Here is a 10,757-nt window from a genome sequence, read left to right on the forward strand (position 1 = left end):
CTGCTCTGGGGCAGTGATGGGACTCAACTCCCAGAAAAACAGCTGGCCACTCAGACAAAATCTGAATTTTGTAGGGAAGAGAAAGAGGGTTGTCAGGCAGGCAACGAGCGTGGTTGCTCTGGCCTTGCCTTCCCGTGATCGTGGAGATGGGGCTGAGGGTTCTGGAGCAGCCTTTCTGAGGCATCCCCAGCCCAAAGTTGTCTTCAGATATCTAAGGGTTCTTTTGAGGTAAATTGAGTAGGCATCATCTTTCAGAGATGTCTGGAAGAGAGGGCCCCACACTCAGAAAATCTCCCAACAAGAAAAATCTTTCCTGGGGCACCTGGGTGGCCCAGTTGATTGGGTGTGTGACTTCGGCTCAGGTCATGATCTCATGGTTTTTGAGTTCAAGCCCAGCACCAGGCTCTGTGCTGACAGCTTGGAACCTGGAGCCTGCTTCAGATTCTGTGTCTCCCTCTCTCTCTGCCCTTTCCCTGCCCACACTCTGTCTCTCTCTGTCTCAAAAATAAACAAACATTAAAAAAACTTTTTTAAAAAAGAAATATCTTTCCCGTTGTCTCCAGACATATTATTTTTAAAAAGAGCAGAGCCTTTAATTTCTCATAAACATTCACTGATTCTATATGGATATCATCTCCTGTAGCACAACATGGAATTCAGTATTGATGGGGTTCCCTGGAGTTACCTGTTAAGAAAACCATCAAATACAAATCTTAGAGGATATACGTTGACTAGGGTAGTGCTCCAGGATGTTTGAACAACATATATAAAAACATACTGGGTTTTGACTGTGGGAAGAAGGCAAAAGAACAATGGGTCACTGATAGGGTCACTGCCAGCTAGTGCCTTTGGGTGATTAGGGAAGGGCAACTCTTCTTCCTGGGGGGCAACCCCACCAGAGTGTGTAGAGCCCAGGCTGCCCATGACCTGTGGCCATGGTTATGGAATGCTCCTGAGGGAAGTAAGTTTCCACTGAAAGAAGGAAAAGGTACTTAAAGAAAGAGTAGAAATGGGGAAAGTATCTTGTTTAGAGTTAATTTTGTTTCCTTCCATTGTAGTGATACATTTGCATCATCTAGCTGCATTGAGGTCCGAGTTTTATGAAGACTGGGGCTTGTACATATCTTTTTCACCCACGTGGCTCCTCTTAAGGCTACTTCCTAGACTTTCTTTTCCTCTTAACCCTCATATTCTCCCTGGGTTAATTCACAAACTCCACCAGCTTCAATTCCTACATATCTACTAAGGACTCCTGGTTTGTATATCCAGCCAACCCAGGGCTCTCTCCCAGACTCCAGACTCATCTATCAACCATCTGCTGGTGGCTCCACTTGGGGAATAGAAAGTGGCTTTAATGATTTCAGTGTATATTTCTGTATTTTCTAAATTTTCTAAAATGTATTTCTATGATAATCATAAAAATAATGTTATTAGAAAGGGTACAGCACAGGGAATATAGTCAACGGTACTGTAATAGCATTGCATGGTGATAGAAGGTAGTTTGGCGAGCACAGTATAGCATATAGACTTGGAAATCGCCATGTTGTGCAGCGGAAACTGATGTAACGTGCGTGTCAACTATACTTGCATTACAAAAAGAATATACTTAAAAAATGAATGTGATTATACTGGGGATATAATGTAAAACATGAGTATAATTAACATTCCTATCTGGTATATTTGAAAGTTATGACAGTAGACCCTAAGAGTTCTCATCACACAAAAAAAATCCCCCCCTTTTTTTTTCTTTTGTAACTATCAGGTGACGAATGTTAACTTATTGTGGTAATCATTTCACAAAATATGTATGTCAAGTCTTTATGCTGTACACCTTAAACTTAGTCCTGCATATGTCAATTGTATCTTAATAAAGCTGGGGAAAAAATTTAAAAATTAGAACAATGAACTGAGGCACCTAGGTAGCTCAGTCAGTTAGGCGTCTGACTTCGGCTCTGGTCATGATCTCATGGTTTGTAGGTTTGAGCCCCACATCAGGCTCTGTGCTGACAGCTCAGAACCTGGAGCCTGCTTTGGATTCTATCTCTCCCTCTCTCTCTCTGCCCCTCCCCTGCTTGTGCTTTGTCTCTGTCTCTCGAAAACAAATAAACATTAAAAAAAATTTTTAATTAAAAATTAAAACAACAAACTAAATGATTTTAGGTAATGTGATAAGAATTATTCTGTCCCTTACACCAAAAACAAAAAAAAAATGTTAAGTAAGAAATAAAATAGACATGAGAGAATGTTAAGTTACTCTTTATTGTAGAGCTGCTCTATGATAACTATAGTGCTGAAGTATTGTACTTATTCTGACAATTTAATGCCCTTTACAACTGAAAAAAGTGGGAATTATTATCTTCATGTACCAGAAGAAGAAACGGAGGCTTGGAGAGGTCATGGACACAGCTAACAAACTGTGGAGCTTGAATTGGAACCTAACACCATCTGGCTTCAAAAGCTCTGTTCTTTCTAGTGCATGTCCTTTCCCAGAACCAGTGCAGATTCAGTGGGGAAGACAAAAACAAAGTAAAACAAAATTCAAATTATGCACATTTTCTAAAGTCTTTTATTTAATAGAACCTCATATTTAGTATCCTTCCTTGCTTTTTATTCTCAAGTGTTAGCCTTCTAATGTCCTCCAAATATTTGACAGAATGAGCTGGAAGACCACATACCTCCTTGCTCTTTTTAAGCAACAGCCATAGACTATCTTTACTGTTCAACCTGAAATTCTATGACTATTATTATTGCTTTTTTAATGTTTATTTATTTTTGAGAGCAAGACACAGTGTGAGTAGGGGAGGGGCAGAGAGAGAGGGAGACAGAGAATCCGAAACAGGCTGGAGGCTCTGAGGTGTCTGTCAGCACAGAGCCCATGCGGGGCTTGAACTCATAAACTGTGAGATCATGACCTGAACTGAAGTCAGATGCTGAACTGACTGGGCCACCCGGGCACCCCTATGACTATTATTTTTAACTTAAAAATAATCTATCCCATCATCCGAATGCATGGATTACTTTCATGAAACTGTACTACAATTGATATATTGGGATTGTGAGACCTTGACCTGTATTTCTAGGTGCCCTAGAACTATTCTAAACATTTACTGAAATTTCAAAAGGGGACTTTGACTGATTAAGCAACTATACAACTCCTTAACAGTTCAGAAATATTTACTGAGCATCCGCAATGTGTCAGGCACAGTGCATGGGGGGGGGGGGGTTATAAAGATGAAGAAGACAAAGTGCATATTCTTTGCCATGGGAGGGGGCACCGAAATGGATAATTGTGATATAACTCAGTAAGTGATTAAATTGAGGTCGTCCCTGAGGAAAAGACACGTATATTCCTGATGTTCAGTGAAATGTTTATAGGAAATGATAGCCAAGCCAAGTCCTGAAAGATGAGCAAACTAAAAATGTATTGGGAGTCATCAGCAGACAGGCCACGAGGTGGCTACATGAACAGAGAAAAGGCTACATGAACAGAGAGGTCCAGCAGTTGAGAAAGGAACTTTGGGGAGATCAAGAAATTGGGCATGGCCAGAAAAACGGGAACTATGAAAGAGGGAGTAAACAAGAGAAGAGAATGTAGAAGGAGAATTGGCAAGAGGTACTTCCCAGAAACCATGAGCGTAGAAAATTCTAGAGAAGTAGGGAATAGCCTACAGAGACATTTAATAACAAGACAACTGAAAATTATTGTTCAGATTGGACATTATGATATTCATTGATGGTCTTCACTGAAGAAACTTCAGTCAGGAGGTACAGACAAGTGGCAGATTATAGACACTGTAATGCAGAGATCAAGAAGTAGATATAGTCACTGTAGATTAGCGTTTCAAGAAGCTTGGTTAAAGGGAAGGAGAGATGGGGGCAGTAAACAGACAATGCAAGCTCGAGGGAGTTTTTTGGGTTTGATAAAATTTACTTAAATCCATTTTTTTAATGGATTATGGGGGGGGGGGCAGGCAATGATGAGAAAAAGGTTGAAAATATAAGCTCCAAAAAGGTAATTGATGGAACAATGGCATTTGAAGAAAAGCGGTGGGGGCTGGCCTTGTGCAGGAGTAAGGACAGATCCTTTGAAACCAGAATGCAAGGATTATACAGTAAGTAAATTTGTAGATGGGAACGGGGGCAGCAAGTAGGAAGTGGGATAATCCAGGGAGAATGAGAAGTCTGGAGGTCAGGGACTAGATAGGGAGCTGGAGGGTTGTGAGAGTTTGCAACAGGTGCCAAGTGGGAAACAAGTGGGAGAGCAAGGCTGACTCTGGGGAAAACTTCAGATGCATGATGGCAACAATCTTCAAAGTTGTGATTAAAAAAAAATTTTTTTTTAGCAGTGTTCAGTTGCCCTAGGTAAGAGCAGAAGATTGTGGGAATGGTGTGGGGCTGGTATTGTACCTCAGAAAAAAAGGCTGGTCTGAGCAGGAACTTGAATGAGGCTAGATGGGGCTGATGACCAGCTTTCAGGTGACTATCCACAGGGAATGTAATCAAGAACCAAGCACAGTATGCATCTGTGATACTCAAATCTTATCACAATGATCACTCTCCCTAAGTGTTAAAGCCACCAGAAATCCCCCAAGATCAATTTTAATCAACCCTAAGTACACATAAGAATTACACTGGGAGCTTCTAAAAAAGATAATATGTAGATTCCAAAGACAACCATCTGGGATGAGAGCAGGGTAAAGGAATTTTTTAAAACATCCCGACATTTCCAATGTATACCCAGAGTTTGGAGCCAGTGGTTTGGATAGCCAGCCTTTGATTATCCTTGTCAAGGGCAAGCTGGGAGAACGTTGCAGGGTCTGGGAAGGACATAGATAACTGAATTCTATAGACAACCCCAAATCTCATTTTCACTGATGGCTTCAGCCTTTTTATTTTTTAACTAGGTGGTAATTAGCACCAAAATTGACTATTTTGATTTCCTTCCTTTATTTCTGTCATTCATGATAAGATAGAGGTGCTAATTAACAGTGAAATGGCCTGAAGGCAGACAAAAGGCAATAGAAAAAAGGGAAAGAGAAAGTGTGTGGTCCTATAAATTGGATCTTCTTCACTGTAATAGCAGGGTTAACGCGCATTTGGTACTTCTTATTCACCAGGCTCCATCCTTAGAATTCCACAAATAACTCGGTTCTTCTCAGAACAATTCTGTGAGGCAGCTAGATTCTTTCCGTGTGCCCATTTTACAGCTAGGGAAGCTGCAGCTCAAAGACGATACTACAGAGAGTCATAAAGCTAGCCAGTGGTGGGGGTGAAACTGCAGCCAGGTTCTCTGATTCCACAGTCCTCTCTTAACCCGTGAACATATGTGTTCAAGAAACCAGTAAACTCACTGAGAAAGGAAGGTGAATATATTAAAGAAAGGAAAAGTATGAGAATGCTGTGGTTGTTCAGTAAGTCTAAGAAATATGTTTCTGAATGGATCATGAGTGCTAATTTTTTTCTGTCTATATTGCTGATTCACAACCTTTAAATTCACTCTAAAGATATTACTTTTTCTGATGCAAAGCTAGTTTGTCATTAAATATTTCAGTACCTGAAATAATACTTTTTGATGTTATTTGGTAATACAATCTACCTTAAAACTAAATCCCTGGGGGCCCCTGGGTGACTCATTGGGTTAAGCATGCAACTCTTAGTTTTGGCTCAGGTCATCATCTCCGTTCCTGAGATCCAGCCCTGTGTTGGGCTCTGCACTGACAGTGCAGAGTCTGCTTGGGACTCTCTCCCTCTCTCTCTATGACCCTCCCCTGCTCTGTCTCTCAAAATAAATAAATAAACATTTAAAAACAAAACAAAACAAAAAACTAAATCCCTGGGTGAAGTGGTGGATAGATTATTGCTACTACACTAAACACACCTGCTTAAAAGAACAGATTAAAAGTAATCTTTCCACAGTGTCCATTTGCACAGTTTTTCTCAATAATAAAAATCCCATCTTGCCTACCTCATTTGTATTCATTGCACCTATCAGGTAACATAACCTCAATTCAATTAGGGTTTTATTAAACCCTCCTTATAGAGTTAGTTCTGTATCTCTCAAAATGTCAGGATCTACTGTCTCAGTGCGAACTGTCTACAGTCAGTTTATTGGTGACCCTAGGTGTTCATGGTGTGGTTCGCTTTCCTTCATGTCAATTAAATTACTTGCTGTATAAATCATTGCAAATTGTCCCAGATGATGGAGATCTGGCAAATGTCAGAATGCTCATTCATATTTTTCAACACTTATAGGAAGTAAAACATTCTATTTTGTGCATGGTTCCCCTTCTCTCTCTCTCTCTCTTTTTAAATCTTTTTTAACGTTTATTCATTTTTGAGAAACAGAGACAGAGTGTGAGTGGGGGAGGGGCAGAGAGAGAGGGAGACACAGAATCTGAAGCAGGCTTCAGGCTCCATACTATCAGCACAGAGCCTGATGCAGGGCTTGAACTCATGATCTGTGAGATCATGACCTGAGCCAAAGTGGGATGCTCGACAGACTGAGGCACCCAGGTACCCCCTGTCTCTCTCTCTTTTTTCAAAAATTATTTATTTATTTTGAGAGAGAGAGACAGACAGACAGACAGACAGAGAGAGAGTACATGTGTGTGTGTGAATCAGGGAGGAGCAGAGAGAGAGAGGAAGAGAGAGAATCCCAAGCAGGCTCCATGCTGCCAGTGTGGAGGCTGACTGGGGGCTCAATCTCACGAACCGTGAGATCATGACCTGAGCCAAAGTCAAACACTTAACTGACTGAGTCACCCAGGGGCACTTAATACATGTAAAGTTCTTAGGCCAGATTTTCGTGCATGGTCAGCATTTAATAAATAACACATTTTTTTCCCCAAGGCCCTAGGATTGGAAGCCATCAAGTTCACCCAACAATTTAGTTGCTTAAAGCAGAACTCTAGGGTCGCCTGTGTGGCTCAGTCAGTTAAGTGTCTGACTCTTGGTTTCAGCTCAGGTCACGATCTCTTGGTTCTTGGGTTTGAGCCCCACGTCAGGCTCCATGCTGACAGTGTAGAGCCTGCTTGGGATTCTCTCTCTCCTTCTCTCTCTGTTCCTCTCCTGTTTGCTCACTCTCTCACTCTCTCTCTCAAAAATAAATAAATAAGCTTTTAAAAAAAGAGCAGAGCTCTAAAAAAGGTGGCAGAACAGGCCCTGGTAGGCACAAGGGGCAAGAGATTCAAGGACCCCCAGCAGGAGACTTTGGCCTTCTTCTTACTAATATTTAGAGAGATCATATTTTTTCATTTCAAAGGAGCATCTTCTCCACCTACTGGTCCCATTCCCCTTCAGGAAGTTCATTTTCCTATCCCTCAGAACTGAAAGCTCCACATAAGCAGAGATAGTGTGTGTTTTATTCACCAATATGCACCCAGTAATTAGTCCAGTGTCTGGCACCCAAGAAGTAAGAAACAAAATATTGATTAATCTGGAAGTCCCAGGGCAGGTAACGTATTATCAGCTATTGACGCGTTAGCTTAAATTAGACCATTCAGTTTAGTTCTGTCACCTGGTAGTTTTCAGTTGTGTACAGAGAGCGAAGAGATTGTGATGAGAGCAAGAGACAGTCAGGGGCAAGAATAAGATTAGGGGTTCCACGGTGTCCCATCTACAGGGCAGGCAGTTTTTCTATAAAAACAAAAGATAGCACAGGGTTATGGGTCACCCAGGAGAAGCCAAAGGAATAGAGACCCAGTCAAGAGACTATAAATGCACAGAAGAGGAAAACTAAGACTGGAGAGTCTGGGGGAAGCACAGTAGCCACAAATAGGTGAGATCAGTGTGTCAGCTGTGGAGAAACTGAAAGAGATGAGAGCAGAAAACAGAAGAAAAATACGTCATCACTTAACCAGAAATGTCATTAAGTAGGTTTATTGGTCTGCTCAGGCTGCCAAAACAAAATATCACAGACTAGGTAGCTTAACAACAGAAATTTATTCTCTCACAGTTCTAGAAACTGGAAGTCCAAGATCAAGGTGTTGGCAGACTTGGTTTATCATGACGTCCTTCTCCTTAGTTTGTAGATGGCCACCTTTTCCCATGGCCTTTTCTCTCTGTGAGCACATCCCTGGTGTCAGTCTCTCATGTTGTGACTAGGCCCCCAATCCACTAGGGCCTCATTTAACCTTAATTACCTCTTTAAACTCCCTATCTCCAAACATAGGCTTGCACATATAGATTGGGGCCGGAACACAATTCGGCCCGTAACACCGAGGTTTGCTGTGCCGTGCCTATGGGGGAACAAGGTCTACATCAGCAGGTCTTAAAGTGTGGTCTTCTGTCCAACAGCATCAGCATCACCTAGGGATTTTTTTGGAAAGGCACATTTTGGGGCCTGCCCCACATCTAATGAACCAGAAACTCAGGATGGAGCCCAACAACCTGTTTCAACAAACCTTCCAGGTGATTCTGATACAGACTAATGCTTGACTACTACTGATCTAGAGTAAAATACCTACTCAAAAGCACTGGAAAAATGAAATTGGTCCTACATCCTAGTGAATTTGATGTGGTGGGAAAGGTACTGAAAAACAAATCTTCACGACCGCCATAGAAGGTAGGCAGGGATGATATCATGAAATCTGTTCTATGTGGGATGAAAAGCAGCACAGTTCCATAGCTGAATTACCCAAGGACACACATTACTGTACCAGAATGGCAGCAGTGGGGCTCAGGTCTCCTGATTTAGTGCCAAGACACTCAACACTTCCTACCAATCTCCTCTGATACATCTAGTTCTACAAATGACAGCTTGTGGTCTCGCTAGGGCAGCTCTTTTGACAATCTGAATGTGACCAAGTCCTACATACACATCAATTATCAATCAAATGATTATGTTTTTCCTTTTTTTTTTTTTTAAAAAAAAAGCTTATTTATTTATTTTGAGACAGCGAGTGTGAGTAGGGGAGGGACAGAGAGAGAAGGAGAGAGAGAATCCCCAGCAGGCTCCGCACTGTCACCGCAGAACCCAATGCGGGGCTCAAACTCACGAACTATGAGATCATGACTAAGCCAAAGTCTGATGCTTAACCGATGGAGCCACCCAGCTGCCCTCAAATTATTATCTTTTTCAAATGAAAATTTCTATCTAGCCATGACTTCATGGTCAAAATAGTAAAGAATAAATAGAGCACAAGTCATTAAAATTAACTTAGGGCTTCATGTTTATAATTGAAAATTGGATGTAGAGAAATTCAAATACATCCTTAGAACACTGTGGAGGAAATCAATGGACACAAATTTAGCCTCCCAAAGGTAGTACCAGAGCTGTGGGGTGAGTTCTGAGAAAGAAGAGAGAGACAGTTGAAGACTGTTAGTCAGCACTTTAAGAAGATGCATTTAAATCTGGTCCCCCTCTATCGGGAACATCATTTGGCTTTTGTTTTCTTCTGGGAAAATCTCCGCCTCCATCAGCCTTCTCCAGGACATTTATGATATGCGAGAGCTGAATTTGAACCCTGGGAAAATAAGCATTTGGAGAAGCCAAACATTGTCTTGAAAACTGGCAAGGGTAAGAAAATTTGGGGGCAGTGCGAAAAAGTAAAACTACTTCCTAACAGCTTCCAAGTCCTTCCCATACAACGCCTTTCTGGCATGCCAGGGGTTGTGCTGGCTACATTCATAAAGCAAAACAAACTGTAAAATACGCTTCTGTGCCCAGAACTTTTACTGAGATTGTACACTCATCCCCTAAATTTCTGCTACTGACTTGCTGACTTACTTAAGGTAGAATAAGTGACCTATTTTTATATATGGAAGTTTTAATAAATATACTTTAAGGTGGTAGTTATCAAACTTTGCTACATATTTAAATCAAGTGAGGAGCTTTTAATAATCCACTGCCCAGGCTTCACCCCAGGCTAAGTAAATCTGAGTTTCCGGGGTGAGCTTCAGGGATTGGTATTTTGTAAACTTTCTAGGTGATTCCAGTGCACAGCCAAAATCTAGAGACACGGCTTAACAGTAATATTTACTTTTCTTCATCCCTCTCATGACAGTTAGAAAAAAGAAACAAGAAAGGAATTTAATCTAGAAAGAGAAAATTAGAAAAATTCACTCTACAGAGAAAGAAACTAAGTAGTAATTATATCATTTCAGCCTTCACCAGATTAATGACTGTGTCAAATCCAACTTCTTTAACTAGTATAGCCCTCAGTGTTTATTCCCTGGGAACTGGCTAGAACATAATTTAAAAAGAACAAAAGAAAAATCACAGAAATGTTTCCGTGAGATGTATCTCCATGCTAGGAGGAGGGGCACTGATCAATCAGACCTTATGAAAAGTAAGCAGACCTCAATGTAGCCAAAAGGATTTCCTATAGACACAAACTCTCAATTGGGCTCAAAATCTTCACTCTAATCATCCATCAGTTTTGATCATTCCCGAGAATACTGTTTTTTTCTAGGCCAGCCAGTAAGAAAAAACCCCAATCCAACCAACCCGACTAGTTTTACAGTCTCATTTCTCCTCATTTTCCTGAAGAAAGACCAACATCGGGTTTCTAATCTATGAGACATTTTGCAGGGATAATTCTGAAGGAAGAGAGGACACTGGGAGATGTCACAGGAAGCAGGGAGAACTGAGGGAGATTTCACGAGTTCCTTCTGCCCCCATACTGGAAAAGAAAATCGGAGGAGGAAGAGTTGGCAAGTCCTTCCACTCCCTTGTAGCGACACTAGCAGGTGCCAGAACTTCCAATGGGGTAGATCGGGAATGCCGTGCAAGGTTTACAGGCTGCTATGGCCATAGA

The sequence above is a fragment of the Prionailurus bengalensis genome, chromosome A1 (genome assembly GCF_016509475.1).
Source record: "Prionailurus bengalensis isolate Pbe53 chromosome A1, Fcat_Pben_1.1_paternal_pri, whole genome shotgun sequence".
Taxonomy (NCBI): domain Eukaryota; kingdom Metazoa; phylum Chordata; class Mammalia; order Carnivora; family Felidae; genus Prionailurus; species Prionailurus bengalensis.